This window comes from Temnothorax americanus, unplaced genomic scaffold (assembly GCF_048541705.1).
Source record: "Temnothorax americanus isolate GAGA-0224 unplaced genomic scaffold, ASM4854170v1 Scaffold33, whole genome shotgun sequence".
NCBI classification, from domain to species: domain Eukaryota; kingdom Metazoa; phylum Arthropoda; class Insecta; order Hymenoptera; family Formicidae; genus Temnothorax; species Temnothorax americanus.
In genome coordinates this window covers 1,771,192-1,795,329 of record NW_027509475.1, presented here as the reverse complement: position 1 = coordinate 1,795,329, position 24,138 = coordinate 1,771,192, and the positions used below count along the sequence as shown (strand labels likewise).

The 24,138-nt window shown below is 40.3% G+C and overlaps 1 protein-coding gene and 2 long non-coding RNA genes across 8 annotated transcripts in view; 2 read left to right on the top strand and 1 right to left on the bottom strand.

The window, feature by feature from the left end:
- Prosap (SH3 and multiple ankyrin repeat domains prosap) overlaps positions 1–24,138 on the top strand; it is a 125,972-nt gene that overhangs the window by 6,852 nt on the left and 94,982 nt on the right. The gene's annotated exons all lie outside the window — the stretch shown is intronic.
- LOC143901288 (uncharacterized) lies at positions 20,286–21,343 on the bottom strand. Its single transcript, XR_013258038.1, has 2 exons — positions 20,947–21,343; positions 20,286–20,616 (listed from the first exon to the last, which is right to left on the bottom strand). It is a non-coding gene; the product is annotated as an uncharacterized LOC143901288 (long non-coding RNA).
- Positions 22,190–23,415, top strand: LOC143901343 (uncharacterized). The gene is made up of 2 exons (XR_013258059.1): positions 22,190–22,352; positions 22,459–23,415. It is a non-coding gene; the product is annotated as an uncharacterized LOC143901343 (long non-coding RNA).

Here is a 24,138-nt window from a genome sequence, read left to right as displayed (position 1 = left end):
ATATTACTACGAAGTTTATTGCGTATCTGCGAAGTACGGACATCGTATATTGTACACGCACATGACAGGTAAATACCATTTAAATACATTGTGAGATAAGAACGCTGATAATACACTTGCACGACTATGCGACCAATCGTCACCCGCGTTACATTAGAACGGCATTGAGCAAACGTCTGTGAATCATGCTGTTTCCGACAATTATATCGGCTGATAGTGTTAGAGGTTACGCTAATTTCGCTCGTCACATCCGGTTTTTTATAATTTTATCTTGCGACATTAATTTTACAGAAAAGCCAGAAGCCTGCACCGCGTGATTATTACACAATTTTATAATACATTTTTTCTTAATTACTTTTATAACAATATGTTACTGTCATTTTGTTCGTTTTATGTAAAAACATCGCAAGAAATCTGTCGTATAAAAAAAAAAATTGTAAGGATACTATTAAATATATTATCGCATCAGAGACTTGATTCTGCTCTCGATGCTTGTGAATGTCTCCTTCGCGATACGATATCCTTGACAACGGAACGATAAAAATTAATTGCGGTTGCACAAGTATTCGCATCGCAAAGAAATTTGTTCCAGCGCGCGTACAGAAATCCGACCTACCTACATATTTAATTCATATATAATCAACATTTATATAATACAATAAAGTACGAAGAGACAAACATATTATACTTAAACGTGTCATTCGCGAAATTGCGTGTATAATACTCATAACATACTAATAACATACATATAATACTCAGATTTCATAATTGTGTTGCTTGAACGTGATTTATTGTTACAGATGCGCAAAAACAAACGCGCGTATTTCTTTCCCGTTTCCCGTTTAAATAGCGAGAAGAAACGCAACGCCTCGATGAGTTTTTTGCCGTATATTACGAAGTCTTTCATCAAACATTTTAACGGGACAGACGGACGTTCATTGAAAACGTAATTTCTTAGAGCTTGCCGCTGATTGCGTAACGAGTTCTTCATTACTTTTTCTCGTTTTTGAATTTCATTGAGACGTTTTTTTTCTTCGTTAATATATTCCGTTATATACTCCCTCCCGTGCTTTCAAGCAAATATTAACATACAACATACAACTAATTTTTTCGAGTCGCGCGCGCCGAGTTAATGGACTTTCGCTTTTTTTCGCATACATATAATTCTTTGCGTTAGAGATCTATTATGTTAGGAAATGATTATACCTTGTTTGCATCTCTCGATTGTATATTAATGGTGTAAAAAATTAAGTAAATACAAATAAAATAAAATTTGAATATTTCTCATTGGCACATAAGTCCCTGGCCATATTATTATATATATATAGACGCACTTAATTTTTCAATAGAATTCAGGTTGGCAGGAGAAAAAAGCTACTTGTATATTTACATGTCTAAAAAAATACTTAATATCTTGGAACAATGGTGAATAATAAAACACACAGATTTGATAGTAATAATCATGCTCTCTAAATCTGAATCAGTAAATAGTACCGTACTGCTGAATCAATGAGTCACCGATATCAGTGACTGTTCACTGATTCAGATTTAGAGAGTGTATATTTATTTATTCTTGTTAACTATTTAGGCAGTCATAAAATACACATATTTTTAATATTTAATTATGCCACCTTTGACGATTATTAAAGTTTTGATTCGCCTTAGCATACGGTACTATTAAAAAGCATGCTTGTACTGCCTCCTGCATCTGTGAGCGATGAATCTAGACCGATCTAGACATAAATTATTATCAATCGGCTGAGTTTTTGTGGTAATTATTTCCTTTTCCACTTCTCTCTTTACCTGTTTCTACACATTTTTTAATACGTCATAAACAAAACTATATTCTAATTAGAACAATAGTTTGATATAGCCAGGGATTGTATATTAAGATCGATATCAATAATGTAGATTAGTATTCGTTGCATTAAGAATTTACGACCCGAACATTTTGTTATGGTTCTCTGTGCTCTTTCCTTTTATTTATTGTATTCTAATTATTTGAGCTTCCTAACGAGACTATATATGAAGGTAGAAATAAATTACTAGAAATTGATTATCTCGACATGTTTTAACGTTTGTATTTCATCAGAGAGTTGCAACTTTATTAACTCGTTTATTAATTCTGTGGATACGTACACGCATAATCCTCTAGATTTTCGCATCGCGGCTTATGAATATGTAAATAAAGATTGTTCGCAGTAGATTGACTTCTTAACGATTGATGCGCCGTGGCAATGCCATCACCGGCGGGATTCAAATCTTTAATCGTGTACATATTATATATACGGTTAACGACCGACAGCGGTTGCTGCAATGCATGCCACAAGGTATTACAACGCCGCACTCGAAAAAACGATACGTCGTTGCCACTTTACGTTCGTAAGACACATCGCTTTTGATACCGCGAACTTTCCACGCTGTTCAGTTATCCTTGCCGCATTCTGACAGAGAGAAATTCGTTCGCTACGCCCCTTCGTCTCGTGTCCGCCGCACGCTTTCCTCGGGGTCCCAAAATCAATATAGGCGTCGCCGACGCCGCCGACGCTGCCGCCACCGCCGCCACGGTGACGCGACCGACGACGCCGCGCCGTTCTGGTCAGGGTTCTCTACCATCATCCTTTCCGCCGAATTTCTCGTAACGAGAGACGAGAACTTCCGCTAGGTCTCTAACGAACCGTGAGAACCGCGTTGTCGATTTCCCGAAAGTTACCGACAATAATTAGTCGTCGCGGTGTGTTTAATTCTTATATGCAAACTCTCTATATGCTTTAACTAAGGATCGAAATCAAGAGAAGGATTATGAGTTTGCACTCTATTTATAATATTAAATTAAATAATATATTTTTTACATATATATATATATATATATATATATATATATAATTTTGACGGGAATATAGTTGAGTTGTTGCGAATATTAAAACGTCAGTCTTGCCATAAGAAAGATCCGCAGATAAGCCATGGAACAGTCCCATATTAATAGTCGCGTGCCCCATCGATCCCGCCTTTGTTATCCTTCGGGGGTTGACTCTCCGAAGCCTTGTGCGTATTCGAAAGATGTAAAAGTCGATAGTGACCGACCCCGAGGAAGCCTATTGCATTCAATGGCCTATCCTCCTCGCGCGTTTGTAGATTCTATCTGTTATTCGCGATATGTTCGTACAGCTAAGCGAGCTTGTCGCACGCATATCCCACTCGATATATACGATCGCTGTTTTCACTACTCCGCTAAAATTAATTCGTCGAGTTATAATGGCCAAGAATTCAAATCTATCATTGCTTTATTCGAGCGAAAGATCTCCGCGTTCTTCACACATTGTTATTTTATTTTTATTGCGATTCGGCGTATTAATCGATCTCCTACAATCCTGCGCCTTTAGATTTATCGCGCCACTATCAATATCTTCGTGGGCGTGCGTAACCATCATATAAATATCGGAATGACAACTTTATTTCTTACCTCCCTATTCTTATACTATCGCGCCTCATTGATTTATGTCAAAAGCTTTGTCGGAATCAAAAGTTTATTGTTACAGCTTTAGCACGTAGCGAATCGTAAATTTTGTGCAGTTTCGGCCGCCGTGCAGCGACGATTTATAATCATGTCTCTGCTGAGAAACTCCGGCTGAAATCAGTTTTGTGAAACGTGATCCGGTTAAATAAATTAATCTTAAATGTATTTGTAGCCGCGTTTCTACTTAAGAATTCGCCTGAAATAGTTTTCATGTTGTTCAATTTGATTTTGAGGATCAATTTTATATTCGTAATATTATATTTGTAATTTACTAAAGAAAAACTCGGATAAGATTTCTCTTAAAAACTGCCTGAATTCTGTTTGATTGTACATATAGATATCTAGATATCTACGTATAAATAATTTTTTAAAAAAAATCTTGGTTGAATATTAAATCAAGAAAAATTTCATCATTTAAACGCGATTCAGGAATGATTTGAAAGAAGAAATTGTTAAACAACGTAAAACGAGATGCGAATGGCTATGATACGAGGTTTATTTGAAATTACGCGGAATGTATCATTCGAAATAATTAATTAATATCAATTATTCAAATTTTTATTAAAAATAGATTAAATAATATACGCGCAACAATTAAAAATTTTGTAAACATATGTGTAATATCTTTTAAATTGCAATGTGTTTAAATTAAAATTTAAATAACAATATATAGTATTAAGCTTCTAATATGCTGTCGTATATCTGTGGCGATCGTGGCGCAGAGAGATGTGCGCTGCTCTAAAAGTGCCGAAGATCCGAGTTTAAATCCGACCAAGAATCAACAAATTAGTGCACAAATAGCACTAAAATTTTAGGTCCGAACTTGATTTGCGATAGTGAGGGTCTAGCTTTAGGGATGAAGGAACAATTGTTTCAATTTTTTCATTATCACTTATTTTTATTACAATCTTAGAAGGGAAAGAAAACTGGTCAAATCTCGTATTATACTTAATTTATTCTAATATGAAAACTGACCAATTTTCTTTCCCTTCTAAGATTGCGATAATAATAAGCGATAATGAGAATTATAATTATGGTGCATCGAAATTGACGTGAAATACATGGAATATAATATATCCAGTATACAGTGTTATCTTATAATGTTCCATTTCCTCGAATTGACTAGCACGACGCGGGGCTGCTGGTGTTCGACCTTCGTTTTTGCTTCGTTCGACGCGCTACTGTTTACGCGCGGTCACATTGTTATCATTCGTACGGTGTGGCAGTGTGGCGAGACTCAAAGCGGCAACGATAGCGGCTCGAGCCATTTCGTGTGTCGTATTACCTGTCGAAACGCTAAATGATCGAGTCAAGACGAGACGCTAAAAGCGATCATTTCTTACAGTTGATCATTAGTAACTGTGAGACCGCGCAAGTGATAACTTCTGCGATTTATGACCCATGAGCGTTATTTATTATGACGGTTATTTATTGGAAAAAGATATTTCGTGTTATTTTCCCAAAGAGATAAAGGAGTAAAGTGCGTATCGTGTGCGATAAAGATCGGAAGTGCCGTGTAAAGCGCACAATCGTCGTCTTGTTATGATTGATGTGTACGCGATTGTAATCAATTATGTTTTTGCAAATGAGTATTGTGTAAACGACGTGAAGAAACTGCGACAGCGGAACAGGAGAGAATAAGGAAGTCTGGGAGACATTGGATGATAGGTATTGCGGAGTAAATAACGTATTTATTTTTTTATTTATTTACTTGTACTTGCAGAATCAATCGTTTATCGCCGATGACGCATTACGATTACAATCCGCGTGTGATCCGCTTCTACGCTTTTGCTTGACTTCTAATTATAATGTAATTATTGAATCTGTATCTCAAGGTGAAACTTTAAGTATTTTACCTAATACACCTTTGAAACGAGATTCTAATAATTATCTATAAATACAGGTCTTATATTTCAATTACCAATTTATTTTTTTCAAATTTCTGATTAGATTGACACATATTGGCAAATAATTAGCATTTAATACCAATATTATCATAAGTCCGAACTTGAATTCAAGTGGTAAAGGTGTCAAATTAGTAAAAGTTATTTTTCTTTGTGGGAGAGAAGTAAAAAAAATTGATACGTAGTTCGCGTAAGGTAAGACAATGGCAAACATTGGCATTCGAAACATGATAACCGCTTCGCCTAATCGTTGCTTAAGCTAATTAACGGTGATGAGATCATCAAGGTCCCAGTAGATTGCAGTCACCGTTGCTCCACAATTCTCAATCAATAGTATCAACAATATTCCTTTTAAATGCTTTCAAAGTTGTAAGTCTTAATTGTGTTTTATACACAAACGGAATTTTAATTAAATTTGCAATCTCTCTATATACCAAAATACATTTTCCACAGTAAATTAACAATTAATGAAAGAAGTTGAAATATTGAAATAAAATTTAATAATAATCTTTATTAATTATCGATAAAATGTCAAATTTTGTTAATATAAGTTATAAATTAACTGTTTATAATGCTTAAGATCGATAATATCGATAGCTAAAGTAGTCGCTCTTTTTCATAACTGTTATGAATACGAAATTATATTACCGATATTTTCCAATGCGATTGTCAGAAAGTTCGGGTTGCATTATTGTCATTTTTCTTGCGAGCATTGTTTCAAACAAGTCGCGAGACGTGTATAGCGGTATTATCGGTTCGCTCGGAATTCGCGTAATACCGTCGCACCCGGTATGCGCGGGTTCACGTTAGAAAAAGGTGCACCGGAGAGCAGCCGGTCCGAGAGAGTAATGTCGTATACGCGCGGAGTGGTCCAAGTGCGTTCTTGCCGTTTCGGATGCGTCGTCGGGTGCATCCGCTGCAATTCTCGGGACAAAAACCCCGCGTGCAGGACAATAACCCTGAATAAATCACCGCTCCTGATAGTCATTCGGTGTGGGTCCTTCACCGGTTGTTTATGTCGGCGCTGCTGTCTAAACAAGATCAAAACGACCGCCGCCACCGTCTCTCGTTCGGCCATCGTCAGGAATTCATCGCTCGGGGCGACGCCCTCCCCGATTATTGAAAATTTCAAAGGCGATCCAATTGTGTCCCGGCCGACCAAATAACACGACTCGCAGCTACTAACAGTTGGGCGAAACCCGGCCGGCGCCTAATTGCACCTGACGGCGAGGGAATTACGTCGGGAGGAAATAATTTCCCGTGGTTCTCTGCTGTCCGATTTATGTTATGAACAGAATCAAATAAAATTATTGTTGCGCGTAACGTGAGATGGTAAATATAAATGTATTGTTTATAAATTTTTTAATTACTTGTATAAAAGTTCACAAATATTGTAGTTTATTATCGTATGAAGCGATTACCGTGAAATTCTTTATTTTTTTGCAAATGTAAAATGTTTTTATTATAATTGGTATATAGAGAAACACACATCGATCTTCTCAAGCACGAGAGCTCGTAGCAATTAATAAACGTTCTGGTATTCGGTCGAGGCCCGCTACTGATTTACCGTCGTTGAACGCGACGGGCAATTTTCCCACACCGTGCCAAAGATTTAGATGCTGTTTAAATGTAAATCTCTCGTAATCTCACGCACTTAGCGCAACAGCATTGGGGGTCTACCAACCAGTGGAACCTAGGCTTTATAGCTAATATTGCGAGACGTGCATCCACTGCAAATCGTAGTTTAAAGGAGTTAAGTCGCGGTCTCGGTCGCGGTTGCTTCTAAACTTCCGCGAATCTGCGGGAAATTAGATTTTTCAAGCCGCATATCGTTTACGCAGTGTCAGTGACTCATAATTCTATATTTTTTATAATGATTTCTGGATTTGATAACATATTTTATAGAAATGAAAATATTTTATGTGAAAAAAAAAAGTATAACGAAGTCAAGATGATGCCGCTGATCAAATTAACTCGTGTTTCGATTATTATTCGAAGGATTCAAAGCTATTTTATGATTGGTTGGAAAGCAGTCGCGCAAAAATGAATTTTCTCGCATCCATGAGTACGTCGCCCGTATAGGCATGGCACATCGGTTTGCAACATTGTCGTCCGTAATTGGAATATATTAATTTTTGTCGGTCGTTTAGAGCCCGCCGTGCATTTACGGGTACACTATTGAGATCTCTTATGTGGGTGGGACCGGTTTTAAGCTGCTTTCACACGTGTATCGGCGGTCGTTGCTGTCCCGTACTAGGAGCGGAATTAGATCGTTCTAGCCGACCTGGATGAAAAAGAAGAACGATACGCGCTGTCGTATAAGTAAAGTTATCTCTACTTAGCGGAGAAAACAATTTAATACCTCGGTGCAACGTCAAGCTAGAAAAATCGCGTAAACTGCAGTTTTTATAATATTCGACCGTACAATTTTTAAAACAATGCTATATATAAATTTACAAGTTTTTATACAGACATATTTTTGTACAACTCGATTGTATTATCATTATTATTATTTAATTAATAATATTTATTAATACAAAATATAAATAACCTGAGATAATGTATGAAATGTTTTTGAAAACTTTTAGTTTTGACGAAAATGGAGTTTTGTAAGAACAGATGCCAATGTATTATCTGTCATAAAATAAACTAAACGAAATGGTAATTGTATAAAAAAAGAAAACGTTGAATTTCGTACATAATTTATGATATATTGCGTATGCATATATACTTACCGTTTTCACGCAGTGCGAGTACAGATGTGCAGATGTGTGATGCACGTAAAGTACACATTGCGGGACTATCCTCTCTGGAGAATTATATTAATTAAACGTAATCCTAGGAGCCACGAGAAATTAATCGCTTTTAGTCGCTATCCCGATCTCTCGTTAATAGCGCCGTTATTTCTTAACTATCCTCTTTCGTTTTATTTCTGTATCGCCGCTCGTTTTGCTTCTTTCTAATCAGAAGACAGAAGACAGCGGTGAGAACATAACGGAGATTTTATTTCGTCATCTCTATCGTGATTGATGTATGCATACCCTTACATATATACATACCTTACATACATAACTTACATATTATTAAAAATGACAGTCTAAGTGTCAAAATCAAGTGTCAAAATCGTATTCCATATCTTTTTAAAAAAATAATTGTACATTTAATTCTAAAAGGCTCCTTTAAGGAAACTTACGTATTTAACTTTAAACAGATTATATTTTGCTGTAGTCTTGTTTAACAAAACGATGCGTCGTGTTTTCGTTTATTCCTTCCGATATAGGGAGAAGGCAGTCTGTATACCGTGCATGTATCGTGCACGTGCACGTGCACGAAACGGGAGGCACCGAAAGTTACGATAATTTTCAGCGTAATCGAACACAGTGGTACTTTCCTCCCGATTTCCATTGTCCTCCGAGGAGGCGAAAAAAAAAACGCGAAGCACGAACGGCAACGACTGCTTTGGCAAGCGATCGCGCGGTCCCGATCATTGATTCTCCCAGTTCCCATTCTGCTGTCAAGCAGTGGCATTCCTTGTTCGTGCGCTAACCTTCGAAAACGAAGCCCTTCCATGAACGCGCCTCGAGCGCCGGAGCCAGAAGCTCCTTCCGCGGCCTCACTCCTCATCCTCGCCTTCGCTCGCCTTTGCATTTCGCTTTTTCCATACTGTATATTCACTTTCGTTGACTCTCTCGACCTTACGCTCGGTAACGTCACATCACGCGTAATGTGTCGGAGATATAAAGTTAATTGGCAGGCAAATATGCGCGCGCGCACACTCGCGTATATACACAGTGAGACAGTTGCATCCGCGACAAAGTCAACGGGAAATTTCCGCGGCATTTCTAGAATAAGAAGACGGCGCGGTGCAAGAAATCGCGTCGGCATTAGTTAAAGCGGGGAGCGCGGAGAGGATTTCTTATCTTTGTGGAAAAACGCAGCGACAATAATGAGGTAACGGAGCGTATCGAGAATGCGGATGTGCATCGAGATGCGTCCGACACAGTTAAGGTTGATTTATCGTTCCGAAGACACTGCCAAATTGGCAATGCCTGTCCCTACGGTTCGTTAGGCAGTCGATCGAGCATCGAGCAATCCCTGCGATCAGAATTTTGGATAATTCACTCAAACGTGCATGTTTGTTTAAAATTCGGTGGACACAATAACAATGCATCATTTTGTGCTATGCAATTAGTAACATGTTTTTTATAGGAAGGAAGGATATATTTATTGTCGAGAATAATAGGAACATTTTTAAAAAATTATAAATTTTTTATTATATATTTACATTATCTGAGATGTTTTTGACGGCTAGAAAAAATTTCTGTCTCATTGCCAAAATTCGGTGAGCTATATTTTACAAAAACAGGTGTTAGACGTCTATGTTAAATATTTTTAAATACTAATTTGATACGTCGGACAATGCTAAGTATTTGTCTTACGATAAGTATACACGCGCACTATAGCGTGGTGACATAATGAGGACGAGTTACAGCTTCCGCGGCACTGTTCCCTATAGATCCGTTTAACATCACCGGAAGTTGTAATAATTCCGACGATGGCGCGTTCCCTCTCTCGGATGGCCGAGCGGGCAATTGCAAGACATAAACCAGATCGTTGAGAAAGATATACAACACATGCGCGAGATGCACGTAGGAATAAATGGTATAAGTTATAATTAATTTTTTTTATTTTTGCAAGTATTTTCGTTGGCACATATATAGCATTATCGAAGATTCACTCGTTAAGCGTTTCATAGCTTTGGTTTTTGCTTGTCAATATTATAGCGATCGAGAGAATTTTTCAATACGGTGTTTTTAACAGCTTATCCATCCCAAGGGGGGTTTCATACATATGAGCGAGGTGTGGTGTTGAACGAGAATCACGTACTCCGATAAGTGGCGGATGTTAGATATAGCCAGAGTCCATAACGATCAATGATTTTATATATGTCGATCCATATTTCTCACCGCACTTGAGCGCTAAACGTGCCATTTGACACCGATCCCTATAATAAATCGCGCACGTTCGACGTCGTGCATGAAAGATTAAAGGGAGCCGACCGTTGTCAATCGCCAATTTTCTTAATTAAAGATTAAACTGTGAATAAGAACTAATAGAGTGAACAACACAAATCAGAGAACAATATTTTCATTACTTTATTTTTTCTACAGAAGTAGCTTTATGAATAATGTACCTATACTATTTACATTTCCCACACTGATTTGAATTGGCAAATTTTTAAAAGTGCCTTTGCATTACAGTGTATTTCTTTGACTGACTTTTATATTGCGAATCTTCATAAGTATATATGACGAGCTTACGTCGAGTAATGAAATTTTCCGGGCCGAGATGAAGAAGCTGTGGGAGAAGCACAGCTATCTCGTGCTTTGTTAGATATCGATGATTGACCGGGAACAGCTTCGAATCAGCGGGCGAGATGAAACATTCTGTGACGAGGGCACTTTATTAAGGAGATCACGGAGAATGGAACGAAGAACTGTTTAGATAAGTAACGTGAACGTTGATAAAAATACAACGCCACTGAAAGTACTTACTTTTGACGTTGAGTAGAAACGTTGTGTAATAAATGTAATATAGGTCGTGTTATCGATTTGTCCGTCTAACATCTATTAATAGACACCTTGCAGAATAGGACGCGAAAGCTATCGATCGTGGTGCACGATAAAAGAGTTTGCTCCATTTCTTAAATCTGCCACGTGTACCGTTCCGATGTGTGACACTTAACTTCTGCATCAATTTATATATATTCATGTATTGTATTTTTTTTTAAACGTTCTTTGTGTGTGTGTGTGTGTATGTGTGTGTGTGTGTGTGTGTGTGTGTGTGTGTGTGTGTGTGTGTGTGTGTGTGTGTGTGTGTGTGTGTGTGTGTGTGTGTGTATGTGTGTGTGTGTGTGTGAGACGATGAGTATCTTTTCACCTCCCTACATATCTTTCTGGAATTTTTGCAATTTGTAGTTAAAATTTTGAATTACGCATCGTTCACTTTCTATATTAGTTTAATACAAACTTGAGTCTCTCAGAGTTTAATTTCTTCTTATCGGAAATTGATCGTTTCCGGACAGCGTGCCGATATTTACTCGCATGCGATGTTTATGCAAAGGCCAGCGACACTCGCCGTGTTTTCTGCGATATTGCCGTAAAGTTCTCTCTCCGTGTACTTAGCGCAACGTGCACGCGCAAACGGGTTGCATCGCTCATCGTCCACTTTGCCGGAGCGAAATGCGCACCGGGCAGATGCGTCAAATGCGTGTACGCATCCGCCCGTCCATTCCGTCATTATACTATCAGACGATGCAATTGCCAATTGGTAGTGCCGGGAGCGAATTTTCTCGACGTGCGTCCCTTCGCGCGCGCTCTCCAGCGTCGCCGTCAGCGTTTTTTTTTCAAAACGTCGATCTGGTCTGACGCCTTTCGAGAGAATGACGGAGAGGAACTCGTTCTGTGAATATGATAAAAGGTAGACGGCCATTTTTTTTGTTCTGTAGTCACGACCGCAGGGTGAGTGACTTACTACAGATTACCGCTTGTATTTTACACGTGAGGATTAATAACACAATATCGCGTTAACGTATTCTTATTTGAGAACAGACATACAATTCGTATATATAAATAGCGCAGTTTTCATAATACATCATAATTTTTTCGATGTCAAAAATCCATGTTTTCTGAATCAAAGACGATATAGAAAATTATTTATTTTATTTGTTATTAACAAAATATATATTTAAATTAGAATTCTTAAAAGAATAATGTGTGTGTCAAAGCTAAAAAGCGCATTAAAACATATATAAATCATATTTTTGCTACACACTTTGATTATCGTTTCAAGTCATTATTTTTATCACAAATGTTTATGGATAGATTACATAACACCGCGACATTTATTTGTAACTTAATCTTCGGCACTAACTCATCGGAATATGCTACCGACCGTCAGTCACTTTGACTCGAGTTCCGTCGACGCGCGTCAAACAGGGCAATGCACGCGCGTGTTGATATTTACTTACGCTCGCGGGTGCAGACGGCTCCACGTGTGCACGAATATATATACGTAAAATATACTATAGGAATTGAGACTTACTTTTTGAAGACGGAAAACACGAGCGAGAGTATACTCGCAACTAGGGTGCGAGTAAGGGTGCACTTTGAGTGGCGTTAAACGTGTCGAGGGGAATGGCATCGATCGGAACCTGACAGAGAATTAAGGGTGCGTGTGCATGCGATATCGGAAAAACACGCATACGCTCTTCATAACTCTTATCAAACACTCTAAAATTATACGTTATTATTAGAAGTCATGCATTTTCGTCGGCTGGATTATAATGGCCGCATTGATATATGAGCGATTAAAACTATAATAAGCGTGATTTAATAAAATAATACCAACGATAATACTACGGTGATAAATAATATCAATTTGATTTAAATTTAGGATACACGAAATTGATTTTGTATTTATTAAAGTATCCGATAAAGTATTCTTTATCGGATTATTTGGCGGTGGTTGATTTGTGACATATTTTCTGTATATAGATATCTAAATCCTAAAAGTGTTCACTTCAATAAATAGGCTTCCTTATATTACCGTGCACAGTTAGAAAAATTAACGCGAGCTCTCTATCTCCGCGCGACCGGTTATAAAATTATGATGCTCGCGTTTGCGGAAGCGACTCGATCGAACTGTTTGCTTCTTGCGGTATAGGAAATTGGATCTGACAATACGCCGCGCCGGTCCCTGAAAGCTCGTTCGAGATGGCCTTTTATATCGAGTTTGTTTCCACAGCGAAGCAAATTACGTTTAAACCGCGCCGGTCTTTCTCTCATCGTGCTGTTATTCGCGTCCGTTTAATCCACCCGATCGAAACGTTTACGCGCCTCTCTGCGGTTACCGTCGAAAAATAATCGACTTATTACTTGGGCCCCGTTGCAGCCCGGGTAAAATCCAGCGGCGGGAATAATCCTGCGGGCTATTCAGAGCGTGGCCTTCGCGGGAGAAAGATCAGAGCCTTCGTAAAAGTATAGAAAAGGGGACGCACACCGCGTCATAATTATCATTTCTCATAACTATGCGGAATCGACAGATGCACGGACCCTTCCGGCTACCCTGAAACGTCCACGATCGCGCGAGCTTCAATGACGCTTCATTCAATACACGAGCGCTTATTTTCGTTTCTTCTCATTAACACAAAGGGAAAATTTGAAAATTGCGCTGTGAGAAAAAATTCTTGAACGCACGTAAGAGTAAAATGTGTTTACAAGTATTGCGTGTTGTCTGAGAATATATGTTTACGCCGGGGAAAAGAGTAAACGCGAGCGTGTTTTATCGCGGCGTGTCGCTTTTATAAAGATATGGCGCGTCGTAACTGCGAATTAATACCGTTCGTATGGTCGATCACGATTTCGCGTCGAGTATCGCGCTAATTACACGAAGCCGAGCAAGTTCACGGTAACGTAACGCGAGAAGGTTACTGTTACTTTTCCTGGTCTTCCATCTTCGCGCCCGTCCCCCTCTCCCCCCTCTTACTCCTCGCCGGTTTCTTTGTCATCTTCCCCCTTTCGCTGGGACGTAGCGCGAAGATAGGGAAGAAGAGGAAGAAACCGGGGAAGGGAAGGGAGACGACGCGGCCCGAGAGAAAAGAGTTGGTCCTCGAATAGACATTCGCATCGCCTCTCGCGATACTCGGTACATAACAGCAGTCCTCTCCTCTCCTCGTCCTCCCTCTTCCCAGTCCTCGCTCTCTCCCTCTTCTCCTCTCCGCCTCTCCTGGACTCCTCACTGAAACGGAGAGAAGTGCAGCAGCAACGGCGGCGGGGCAGAAACATCGACTCTTCTGGGTTACAGGAGTTGCGGTACTGGTCTAAGGGAATTACCGTTAGAAGAGCTGCACTCGTCTTACGTACTTCCTAGACTCCATGTTACACATATATACCTGCGCCTTCTGCACGGTCTCAGCGTATGCATCGCAACACACACACACACACATACTCACACACACACACATGGAAGTACACGGCTAAACGCACACGCGCGCACACGCGTGCATGGCTTTTGCGCGCGCGGTAATGCCATGTAGGATACAGTGTGTGCACCGATATACGAAGTGGTCGTGCTTCCAGTTCCCGGCTGGGACGGTGTACGTTCTTCCCTATTTGCGCGCTTTTGTATAGGTGAAACTGGTAGCCGCTACAGACGACGCTGCAACGTTCAATCTATTCGGACATTCGATCATCTTGGCCAATCGTCAGCATCGTCGTGCAATCGAGCGCGTCGAGCTAAACTTCGGTGTTTCTGTGTCAAATTCGCGCCGCGCTGCACCGCACCGCGCCGCACCGCACCGGCGCGTTTCGCGGATGCGAGTCGGAGTTTACTGCAGACGGAGTTCAGCGAACTGCATCGCGCGCGATATTGTTGCGAAGGTATTCTACTGTTCGAGGCGGCAATGTAGAGAATGTAGCGTATATTGCACGACGTGCGCATACTTTTGAAAAATAATTATATATGGATAATGATCTCTATAAATGTATATTAATATGAGTAGAAAGGAATTTACAAATGATGTAAGTCTCATTGTTAAACTTAACTCGAATTGTATAGCAGTAGGTATCTCCGAGTTTACTCTCATAATTCGTACCGTTATCTCTTAAGCATATCCGAGTCTGCAGGTTACGCGAGTTATCCGTTCATTCGGCCATTTGTTAAATCAAGTCCGATGTAAGGAGATAAAACGCGTATCGGGGGAAGGTGGCCGAAATATAGAGCAAACGGTCGCTCGCTCCGCGGGAAATGGTATGTGAGATTAATCGTGCAGGCACGCGGGAACAAAGGCAAATAAAAAGTTCTTGCGGTGTGCGGCGCGGCATTTTCTCGTTGCCGTTGCCGCAACGATATTCCCACTTTGGTCCCACGTTCCGCCACACATTGTGCACGTCTGCCCGGAGTGTCTCTTCTTCTTGCCTCTCTACCCCGCGTCTCTGCGTCCCTGAACCTCACACTTGGCCACTCGGTCATTGTTCGGCTTACAATGAACCGTTTCGATATATATCCTACGTGCACTTAAGTACGTACACGGCGAGCCGGTGCACTTTCCCCGCGAGTGTATGTGTGCGCGGCATACGCTTACGAGAGAGAGAGAGAGAGAGAGAGAGACTTATACGCGTTCTTATATATTACCTTTTGTTAGCCGGCGCTTTAATTAGTACCGTGGCTCTTACGATCAGCAGAGTCAAAATCGACGTAGCCTACCGCGAGACACGCCATGGCACTGCAGAAGAGAAACATGATTGAGAAACGGTTTCATCGTTTCTGCTGTACACCGTTCGGTCATTCCTCGCGCTCTTCGCTCGTGCTGACCGCACGGAAAAGCACCGCGGTCTCGTTAATTCGTGGCGCGACTGCGGAACTAATAGCTCGCTTTCTGCCAAAGGTATTAGGTATAGGTAGCATCGAGAGCCGACAGCCGAGAGCCGATCGAAGTCTTTCAAGATCTTGGACGGCAAAGTTATTTTCGACGCGCCGATCATTACATATATTTCTCGAGTTGGAGTTGTTTGCTAAACAATTTTGTTCTGAGTAGTACATATTTTACGCACAAATGGACATTAAAAATTATCCTTGTACAGAGAGCGAATTTTTTTTATACCATTATTAACTTTATTCTTTATTTCTGTATTATTTTTCTAACATAGGAAGACAGTTTATTTTTATTATTTTTGAGTTATCATTTTTTTATACATAATAAACGTAAAATTGGTAAAATTGGTTTGCTCCAATTTATTTGCTCTTTCAAGGACGAGCAACTCGCGTTCGATACGGTTGTCAATTGTCTTTAAGTCAGAGTATATACGAACCAAAAATCTTGACCTCTTTTATGAGGAGTTGATCGAATCGATAGACCGAAGCAAGTAATAGCCCCTATAATTTCTTTCGGGACCACACGATTGAGCTGTTCACCGTCACTTAAAATGTAGTTAACATTTAGATATTTATATTAAAATTAACAATTTTTTTTTTTTTTAAGAAAAATATCTATAATGTATAATTTTATATAAGCCTTGTTTTGAGATTATAAAAAATGAATAATAAAATAGTAATCACTCGGATAATTAATCTCTCCGGAGAAGACATTTAATTCGACGAAATTGGATTATAGATATTTGAATTGTAGGCAATTTATTAAAAGCTTAATAATGGGATTAGCTTTTGAAAATATAACTGGACTTGAGATATTCATTAAGAAACTTAAGATTCGATTACAGTTAAGGCGCATACAAAACCTCCGATCATCAAGGTTATCAAACATTCTGTAAATTCATACCTGTCTCGCTACTTTCATCCGTCTCAACCCAACCGTGAACCGCACATCAAATTAGTGTACGGCCATATCCGACCGTTATATTAACGTAACGAATCGAGCGTATTCAGGGAAATACCTTTGTCGACCGAGACATAACGGAAGACACACTCCCCGCCGGGTATCCCATCCTTGACCATCGAAAGCACGTTAGTCCTGCTCAGCCATGTAAAGCATGAAAAGGCACTCGTATAGATGTAGTACATATAAGACCGAATGCGCAGAGCCGTGCAACGCGAGATCAACGAGAGTTCGACGGCTACGTTCGCCGTACGAGAATGAATTATTCTTGATCGCGTGTCGATTTTGCAACGTCCGATGCGAATTAATGAGCGTAAAGCGAGTCGATTTCGAACCATTCTCCTGTTCGACGCGCGCCAGCATTTTGCTTTTCGCGAACGTTATTAGTCGAGTCGCCTTGCCCGAAGCAAAGTCGTTGTTACACGCCAGGTATTGGATCACGCTTGTGGCCACGCGAGCCGAATTAATTAGCGTTAAGCGCTAATTATCATCGTTACAGAACATTCAACGGCCGTGAAAGTGTCAGGCGACCGTGCCGGATTTCTTTACGTGCTGCATGAAAAAGAGCATCGCTTAGCGATGCGCGTGTCGGGTGCGCTCGCAAACGATTTTATGCTGCACGTCGCGTGTAGATCCGCCATCTTATTATGCGGAGGCGTGGAATTTCAGATTACCACTTAATTGTCTTAATTATCATAATCTTGATCGGTCTAGATTAACCAAGGTCGAAAAATTGCGGTTTCAATAGATATCTCTAATCTCTATCGCTCGCATTTGAAATTTTAATTAAATTATGTTTCGAGATTGCTATTTTCAATCGTTTAGAGTACAAATATCAATTGAAAAACCGCGATTTTGAAAGATATCTTTCATCGCCTCTTTGCCTCAAGTGCGCGTGAAATTGCAATTAAAAATGTCGGCTATAACGTCGATCACAATTTAGATAACAATTACGAAAACGAAGAATCGCCGTTTGGAAAATAAATTTCTACGTCCCTTTTTTTTTACGTCTCTTTTTACGCTTGTCCTTTTAGGGATCAAGTGTTAAAATGTTAAATGCTCGCTGAATTCCGCGGTACAAAACGGGACTCGTAATGACCGCGTAGCGTAGAGTTAGCGCCGCGAAACTTTGTACGGCCACGTGCTCGTTAGTCGGAGAGATACACACGCGTATATGTGCGCGTGTTACACGCGCGAACATCGCACCCTTATTACACGAACATCATAACTGGAAATGGATATACGCTTATCCCTCTGTAACATGTACGCGCCAACACCAACAAGGCGCTTGTAAGTCGGTGGCTGACCACCAATGCATACTACTCGTTTGTAATTACGTGTACATTCTATAATTCACGCGCGGTACGAGCGATCGTTGCCGCACGATGTCTTATCTTTCGGTTAAATTGTCTTGGACGGTACGTGAAACGTGTCATTTCGGACATAGTATAATTATCAGTAATATCCTGTCCTTTTTACATAGCCGCACTCAATATAGTAGAGGGGTCTGAACACGAAAGCATTAATCAAAATCTGTAAATGAGAAATCAATTCTCATAAGAATATAAAATTAAATATAATTTCAGATTGGAAAGGTGATCTAATTATAATTTTAGATATTAGTTTTCTCTTTGCACTGAATCTTTCAATATCATAAAATTATTATTCATTTGATTGAGATCAGCATTCTTTTTAAAGATTAATTCTAGATTAGTAAATTGATGAATGCAAAAAGCTACAAAAAAACGTGAGACAAAATAACAACTCTGATAGAAATTTACTACTAAATTATATAGCTTTATTCTGGTTTCTTTATTTTTCTATAAGGTAAATGTACCAATGCCGGGACACTTAAGACCTATGTCTGGACACCTTTATCATTTTTAGTTTTTAAATAAGTATAACGCGAATTAAAATCAAAGATAAAAATATAATACAAGAAAAATATTTTTATCTTTGGTTCTTTGATTTTAATTCGCGTTATAACTTATTTAAGGACTAAAATGATAAAAATGTTCAGACATAGGTACGTGTCCAGGCATTGGTACATTTACCTTACATTCTGAAACATTCTAGCGCATATCTCGACGTAATTGAATCCTATAATCCATATCGACGTAATTTGATCAGATCTATACGCTGAATGCCATTTTGGTTTACTCTGACCTATTCCGGCATTACTTCGATGCAGTTTGATTTATCTCAACTGTAATTCTGGCAAACACACCCGGCATACTCTCGCGCGCCGCGGAACTCTGAGAACGCGCGAGCACGTAACGAAATCTCGTGCGAACCGCGCGCGAATTTATGCGGCCGCGGCGGGCCGCAGAGAAGGCCGACGTTATAGTCCGGAGGGTGTGTGCGTGTGTGCGTGTGTGTGTGTGTGTGTGTGTGCGTGTGTGCGTGTGTGTGTGAAAACACGTCGGTTGTATAAATTTCACATGGCGCGGGCGGGTGTACGTGCCGCATGCATTACGCGTACATCCATCGGCGTGGGTGCCACGCCCCTGTTACGGGAGGATCGTAACCGATCCCGGGGTTGCGGCGCGGTTAGTATATATGGCTATCATCGCATAACGTACACACTTGTAAAGCCTCACGTAATATACGTAATGCGACCGCGGGGCCAGGCCGCGGAACGGAGATCGACCGGGGCGCGTACAAGAGTCCGCGAGCGTATCTCGTTTGTAATTAGCGCCCCGGAACACATCGGGAGAGAACGAGCTCGCGTGGGTGTGCGACGTCTCGCGGTGTGGGTGCGTTTACGGGTGTGTGCGCTCATTGGCGTATTAAACGTGCACGTAATACGGTAATATTTGCGCGTTTCGACGCAATTAAAGCGACCGTGCTGTTCGGTTCTCACGAGTCCCTTTTCCTCGTCTGCCCCCGCGCGCGAGCGCGCGGGATATTCCGCCTCTCGCGATCGGCAGGACTCACAGGACCGCCGACGCCGACGTGTGCGTGCGCTGAAATATCGAGCGAAACGGCCGCTCTTGACTCAGGTGAATGTCGATTATTACTGTCGAAGAAAGGCAACCTTCGGTGGGTTCGCGGGTGGTCGCGGGAGCATGACATACGACGCGATAATTCTCCTGTTCCGCTTTCGAAGGGACTTTGTGTAATTTTGACGTTTCTGCCTTTGAGATTTATACTCGTGGAATTTTTACCCTTCCGATTTGTCATTAGCGACCGTAATGACGTACTTCGTTTTATTCCTTTATCTTCCGGAATAATGATCCAAGTTTTGCTAAAGGCGAAAGTTTGATTATTCTTGAATGAACAAGAGCTGCGTGTCCTTTCTACTATAATAGCCTTACTAATTTTCTGAGAATATAAGATCGAACTTGGGTTTTTCCATAGATAGTTTAGAAGTAGTTTATCGTAAACCTTGGCCTCTCTATACTAGACATACATATGAACATAAATATTACCTCGTCTTCGTCGTTCTGCCACTCGCTCCATTTCTGTCCATGTTCACGGAAAAAAAGACTTGGTTGAGATAACCAAAAAAATGGTCGCCTCGACCAAGTGCCTTGATTATATATAAGACAGCTGATATCTTGGTTACATATACCAACGGCACTTGGTTAGACTGCCGTAGTTGGAGCAACCATGGTACTTGGTTAGACCATCCAAAAGAAATTGGTAACCTCCACGCGTTACTTGGTTGCTCTAACCTATTGTTTTGGTTGACTTTACCAAGTTAGTTGGTTGATGGAACCAACTGTCATGACTGATGCAACTAACGGCCGTAGTTAATTTAACTATCTTTATTGGTGTAATATTAATAGATCGAAGCACTAGAAAATTATACATTTTTATATTAGATATTTTTTGTAGCTCAGTTTATCGGATAAACTGAGCTACAAAAAATATTTCACATAAAAATGTATAATTTTCTAGTTAATTGCGGTTCTGTGTTGCCGATGACGATGACGACGACGACGAAGATTCGCGCGGTCGGTGCACTTGTGTCAAAAGTCTTCGATTGCGGCAAAGTAACCGGCGATCGCGGGAAGGTGACCACGACGATGATGATGACGGTGACGATGACGGCGCGCTGGGAAACGTCGCACGCTCATAATTCACCTCCGTGCAATCCGCGGCTATCAAGCCGCGAGTTCCCCTACTTCTCCCCTCGCGGCCTCGTCCATCCTTTCGCGGTCGGGACGGCGGCGTACGTACGTGGCGCGTATCCGTGTCCAATATTTATGAAGTCGACCGAAGCGGAGCGTAGCCAGACCTAAGCCAAGTCGAGCGAAGCCGCGCCACGCCGCGTCGCGACGTGACGCGCGCGGTGCCGCGCCGCCCCGGGTCGCCGATCAGTCGCCGATGTGACCGAGCGCGCGGAAAAAGTCGATGAGCCTCTCGGGGCTCGCAAGCGTCGCCTGACCGATACCCGCACACGACGCCGATGAGAAAAATCGAAGACTTTTGACACAACGCAACGACAGGTCGAACGACATCACGTCCGCACGTCAGCACGTTCAGGCTTCGACTGCAGTGCAGCCATGGCGGCCATGGCCACATGTCTTAATTCACCAAGAACTTGGTTAAACTAGCTACGGTTATTGGTTGTAAGAACTAATTTCTGGGTGATCAATCAGAATACATTTTCTTGGTTACCTCAACCAATTGCGTTGGTTATAAGCACCAATAGTTCTTACCAAATTTGAATTGTCAAACTAACTCAGTGTACATGGTTATGGCAACCAAGTCAATGGTTGTAGTTACCAATATATATGTAACCAAGAAAAACTTGGTAAATTCAACCAAGCCTTTTTTTCCGTGTTAGACTAAACGTGCTTACGTTTGCTGCTACGAGGCCGAATATCAGGTTACTGAGTTTCGTTCTCGCTTCTCTTCCACTACTATTTGTATCTTTTTTCATTCGTGGTAAAGAATATAAAGACCCATTTGGATGAAAAGTTTTTTTTTCGTACTGTTCTATCTATTATATTATCTTAAGACATTACTGATTTTTGCGATACGACGTTCTTCGAAAAGATTAATACAATTCGTATATTAAATCATAAACATTTTATGATTATTAAAATCCGCGTGAAAGTTTTAAATTAAAATAATACACAGAGTATATTAGTGTAAGAAATTACGATAAGAAATCACATCTCCAATCGTATGTAAACTATTCTCGCATGATAGTTTGAGTGTCATTCTAAGTAGGCCTTAAGGCACGTTGCCGTTACTCTTATCGGATCACTAACGATGCTGACGACGCTCGACTCCGACGACAGCAACAATGTTGGCCGTTGCGACTTGAAACCAAAGACGATCTCGACGGCAATTCAACACGAACGAAAATCGTCGAGCGCAAACGTTCCGTAGTCTCAGTTCGGTTTCTCTTCTCGAGCGTGATGGTTCGTTCTTCATGCCAGCTCTCCTCGCTTCAATATTTCGTCATCGAATTGGTATTGGTAATGGTAATCGCGGTTGGGGAGTGATTAATTCGGATGCCTTAGCGATCTCTCACTTTCCGGATTAGTCGGTGATAGGAGGATCTGTCGTCAGATTTCAGGTATCTAAGTTTGGTTGAAGAAAGCTTCGAATCTACCGTACTTTCTGTCAGTATTATTGTACTCTGTCACCGATTAACTTTCTTTTTCTTAATTAATCGTTAACAGGCTCGAACTTCGTTCTTGGTAATCACTTGACCAGTAGTGCGACAAAGAAAGTGCGGTTTCCACGTCTGCCCAGGGTATCGTGTCTCTGCCGCCGTGATCGTCAGACGAAGTCGCTCGTGCGATCGATCAAAATCCAACGAAAGAGAAACCATTCGTCACTATGGATAGAAGCAAATTTGCGAGTCTTCTCGAAAATATGGAGTCCTCTTTAAGAGTTATTTCACATCGGTAAACTTTACAGGAAACTACACGTTAACCCGAGAACGGGCGCCTCATTTTTTTGTGCAATGCATAAACGGTCACCTACTTTTACGCCCCAATTAAAATTGTTGTTATTAATTATATATTACATATTTTTGTTTGTTTTACAATTTATCAGTTTTTGAGGACAATGTATATAGATTTACTTAACATTTTCCGAGAAAATTAAGGAGAAACAAAAAAAATACTTAAGAACCAAAGAAGCACATAAAAATTATAGTGTAATGTGAGCTTTATCTTTTCGCCGTTGGGGTATTTAAGTAACTCTAAGCGCCCGTTCTCGGGTTAATTAAGATTTATTCACGTTTGAATTAATATATAATATAATTTTTATTTGCTAGCTATATTTTCCATCTCTATTGATTCTTAATAATTCCTCATGTTTTCTTTTTTTTCTGTCACTTTTCTGTCTGCTTGCGGAATGATTATAATCGCTTCGCGTCAGCTTTGCAAATCTTTATAAATCTAATATAATACTTTCTTTCGATATTCTTACACTCGTCTCTCTCTATTTTACTTCGTCATCCTAACGGAAAAATCATCTCGGATTCTCGCATGACTCTTAAAACTAACGAGGCATCATGGGATAATTAGTTGTCGGAATTCATCAGCTGTAACGTTTCACCTTAAGCTACGAGCGGTAAATGTATTCGTAAGTAATCTTACTTCTATTTGCACGTCATTAAAATTCTTACGCGACCGCGTGACAAAAATGCGATCGGTCTACGGTTTTATTGAAAGTAACATCCACACTTCTTCGTGCAATTTAAGCGCAAAGTATTAGGGTTTCTTCTTTGAAAAGACGTCACGATACATTACATCGGTATTATTACATCGATATTACGATCGATAACTGTTCGAGGAAGCAATAGAGGGTGGGCTCAAAGCAAAGTGTCTACGCACGTCGCGCGTACAAATGTTGGAAGTTGTAATACATGCGTTCAGCCATATTTAATGGCGATAACGGCTCCGTTAAATACCGATCCAACGATTTTACTTTCTTCGGACAACGCGATGGGATGATCCATAGATCGAATCGCAGCATGCAGTCCGATTGATAGCTTCCACACACACTTCCACGTTCTAAGATCTTATGTCTTTTTACGAGCAAATATGATATAAAATATATTTTGCTACTGCATATATTTTTTAAAATTTTTTTATCAACAAGAATGGAGATTAGATTATTATTCGTGAAAAATTGTACTTTAATAAATTGTTTTTAGATAATCCGGTTAAATTGTCAATGGAAATAACGACAAAATTTGCTTAGCAAGTATATCTTTGTATTATATTCTGTGCGTTTAATATTTTATGAGGGCTTACAGTACCGCATTATGCACGTAACGCAAAGAACCGAACGCACGTACATTCTCGTTCTCTTTCGCCGCTTTTTGTCCCGTATTGTCGCAAGGTGAA